This window comes from Ursus arctos, unplaced genomic scaffold (genome assembly GCF_023065955.2).
Source record: "Ursus arctos isolate Adak ecotype North America unplaced genomic scaffold, UrsArc2.0 scaffold_33, whole genome shotgun sequence".
NCBI lineage: Eukaryota > Metazoa > Chordata > Mammalia > Carnivora > Ursidae > Ursus > Ursus arctos.
The window spans coordinates 34,793,348-34,797,591 of NW_026623019.1; positions in this window are offsets into that span (position 1 = coordinate 34,793,348).

Sequence of the window (4,244 nt, forward strand, 5' to 3'; positions counted from 1 at the left end):
CAAAGCGCTCCAGGTTTCTCCGCGCACAAACGGTGTCCGGTCCGACGCAGATGACACAGGCTGCAACCGGTGCACCCTGGGTGGGTCGGAAGGCACGGGAGGAGCACGTGGGAGGAGCACGTCCCCTAGCTGTGCAGCTGTCCCCATCCATCCATCCATCCATCCATCCATCCATCCATCCATCCCAGGGACGGTGGGGAAAAGATCCCCAGTGGGCCCCCCCTCTTCGGCTAACGGCGCGCCCTGAGTTGGGAAGCGCTACCGACCCAGGTGGATCGGGACGGCGCCGTGCGCCGGAAAGGCGGGCACTGTGTCTCAGCCACCCTGAGACACCCCCCCCCCCCCCCGTATTCGTCACTCGCAGTCTCACGGATTCACCGCAGTGCCGGTTGTCGGGCACCGCCCGCCCGGTGGTCACTTCTCTAGTGCCCAAAAGGTCGACCAGATGGTCCGGCCGCTGATGGGGCGGGTTGTGGGGGGGCTGGGATAGGGGGGCGGCGCGGGCGGGGGGGGGGGGAGGAGGGGCCGGAGAAAAGAAGAGGGAGCCCGAGAAAGGCCCGGAGGCGGGGCGGGGTGGGGTGGGGTGGGGTGGGGCGAGGGGGAGGGGGAGGGGGGGCGGGGTGTGGAGAGAGCATGGGTGGGAAGGAGGAACAGTTGCAGTTACGGTGATTTTTGTGGATCGTTTGGGAAATAGACTCACCTGTGTTCTTCTCTAAGCGTCTCCGACATCACGGATTCAACAAACCTACACCTTGGACAATGTTGACGTGGGGATACAGATGGACAACATGGAGACACGTCGCTGTTCTTCTCCATAGAGCTAGATCCAGAGAATGAGATCGATGGACCCACGGACGGAAATCAAGTTTCTCTTTCCCCGAAATGACCCAGGACACCCCTCTTCTAGTCAGCTCCCGTCCTGCTCCCCCCGCCCACCGCAACAACCTCTCACTGGACCTTCCCCCTTTGCCACCAGAAAGCTTTTCCACTCCTCCGCCTGGCCTGCGTTTGCTTCGAGTCTCTGCCAGACCCAGGTGGTGATAACCGCCCACAGACTCTGTTGACCTCAACAGGTGATTCCTGTTCTCATGTGGGTGATCTTTGTTTATCTCCACAGAGGTGATTAGTTTGGGGAACAAATAAAACCACTCAGAACAAGAACCCGACCTCCCCCTTCCCACACCTTTTGATGCAGATCTTCGTGGACGCACGGACCGGATGGATGGATGGATGGATGGATGGAGGGAGGGAGGGAGGGAGGGACCGAACGAACGAACGAACGAACGAACATCGGTCCACCACCGGCCCGTTCACCTACCTACCTACCTACCTACCTACCCACCCACCTACCTACCTACCTACCAACCTACCAACCTGCATCTGCTACATTTTTTTCCTCACACATTTTCAAAGTGGAGATACAATTCGCACGCCATGATTCACATCCTCTTGAAAGTGTACGGTTCGGTGGCCTTTTTTATTTTTTTTAAAGGTTACTCACAAAGCTGCACGACCCGCACCGCCATTTCCAGAACATTTCCGTCACCTCAAAAAGAGACACCCCCCACCCCTCCCCCTTCCCGTCCGCGCCTCCCCCCCCCCCCACCCTCAACCTCACCCTGACCCTCACCCCGGCTCTCTTCACCATTCTCCCCCAACAGCCTCTGATCTGTTTGCTCCCTCCCTCTAGGATTGGGCTATTCCGTCTGGCTCTTTCCTACCCATGGGATCCCAAGGCATTATGTCACCCTGGCTGTCTGGTTCCTTTCACTTAGCGTCATGTTTTGGGGGGGCTCACCCATGTGTTTGCATGGATCCGCGCTTTGCTCCTTTGTACGGCGTCTTCGTTTTCCACGATGAGCCATGAAGATGAGTGGAACGACTGAATGATTTTCCCCTGACCCTTTCTCTTAAAACTGGAAGCGGTGGAAAAATAGTATCCTCTCCGGGGACAGAAGTCCTAGCACCATCAGCAGATGCTGTGAGAAAGTGTTTTGCACGCTCTCACGTTGCCGCCTTCTTCCTTGGAAAAGGATTCACGGGCTATCCTGTACCCCTCGAGGCCATACAGATCTCATGCTCCTCAGTGGCTGTGGTCGTGTGTGTTGGATCGCGTGGCGCCCCCCCCCCCCCCCCCCCCCCGGAGAGCTACCGCCGCTTCATCTTCCTAGGCTCGTCCAGGAGTGAAATGAACAGCAGAGCGCTTTTCCCGACAGGCGGGCCCAAGCCGTTGACTGGGAAGGTTTCAAAGCCGTTCCCAGATGCTGCACATCTGGCCGGAAAGGAGGCAGGCTGTGAGGTTTGGGGTAGGGTGCTGCCTCTGTCCTTCCGCCATCCGTCGCCGTCACTGTGGAAAGCTATTTGTCGTGGAGGTGTGGCTTGCCATAGACATCCTGCCAGGGGCCGTGGGGCTTTTCGAGCTTTTCATTATTATCATTTTTGGTGGTGGTGGTGGTGGTGGTGGTGGTGGTGGTGGTGGTGGTGCTGCTGCTGCTGCTGCTGCTGCTGCTGCTGCTGCTGCTGCTGCTGCTGGTTCACGTAAACTCTACACCCAACGTGGGGCTCGAACTCAGGACTCTGAGATCAAGAGTCAGCGCGCTCTACAGAGAGCCAGCCAGGTGCCCCTGAGCTTTTCGTAACCTACGGAGAGCACAGGTTTCGTGCCCCACCCCACCACCCCCCCATCCCCACCCCCGCCCCCCCACCCCCGCCTTACGTACCTGTGCACGGACTCGGTTTGGCCATAGCCTCGCCTCGGGTGCCCTTCAATGTTTCCAAACGTCGGCACTGCCCACCCTTTCCCCCCCAACCCCCCCCCCGCCCCTTCCCAGAAGAACTCACCTAGCTCGAGAGTTTCCGGGTTGCCTGGACACCTGAAATTGTGGGGAGAGTGGCGTTCCTGGAGAGGGGGCATGGAACACGGAAGCTCTGCCCCCAAGAGGACTGAAGGACGGAACCGGACTAGATCGGTTTCAAAGTCTTCCTTAGCATCCGTGCCGAATACATTCCGATGGCAGGGGCCTTCCCAACAGCTTTTGGTGTGCCCGACGCACGGAAGACCGTATCCTGCCGATCTTGTGACATGTCTGCAGAGAAAGAGTGTCGGCCTCTCGGAAAATAGAAGCCGTGAATGCAGACTGCAAGGTGGAAGAATTGGATTCCATGAAATAAGGGACCCTTTAGGGAAGACCGTGCCCATCTATCGGGGTTTTGTGGGTTTGCGTTTTGTCATCACTGATGTGAAAGCATCTTCTTAGCCATCGGGAGGGAAACCTCCACGAATTCGTACATTCACGTCACACGGGGTTTGTGGGATTCGGTGGATCTGAGATCCACCCGGAGAATTCTGGCTCCTTGCCACGGAGCTGGCTGCTCTGTGCCTTTAAAAAGGAATCCTGCCTTGAATTTGAATTCGGAGGGGAACGTGATCGACAACCTTTTCATGCGGGGTTGGCCAATTAAATTTGCACTGTCTTACAAAGCAGAGATGGTGAAGGGTCATCCAAGTCCATTCTGGAAGTCAAGAGCTTTGGTATCAAGAGCCTGAAAAACGCATCTTCCCCTTCTTTTGGACGAATCCAATTCTAGGGGTCGATTCAAAGGAAATCATGTTTTAGACGCTAACACGTCAAGCTTACTTTTACAAAAATGTGCGTCGTGGCATAGGGTTTAGGAATCCCTCGTGGGAGACTGACAACCGTACCTCCCTTACCTCCTGGCACGTGTGCACCCTCACGTCATGTGCCTTCGATGCTCCTGCTATCTGGAGGTAGGCTCGATTGCTCTGTCCCCTGGTTTTGGACTGGGTCTTGGGACTTGTCTTGACCAAAAGAATAGACTAGAAGTGAAATTTTACTAGTTGCACAGCCACAGCTGAAGAGGTGGTCCGGAAGCGTGCTTGACCCTCTTGGCAGGCCGTCCCGAGACCTTCACGGAAGAGAGCCAGTCTAGCTGACTGGGCCATGAGAGGCATCGACAAGAGAGGCAACCCGGTGCTCGGCCAGCACCGACTGCAGACTTGGGAATGTGGCCAAGTTGCACCTTCAAACTCAGTTGACCCTCCAGCTGAAGGCCACTGCTGGAGTGAGCCCGGGGTACACCGGTAGAAACCACGTGGCCACCCAAGGCAAGCACCAGGAAATGATAAAGAGATGTTGTTTCAAGCCATTGCGGTGTTAGGGTGATACACCCTGAGGATCAGATCGCTGCACAGCAGCAATAGATACGGCGCGCGCACGCGCACA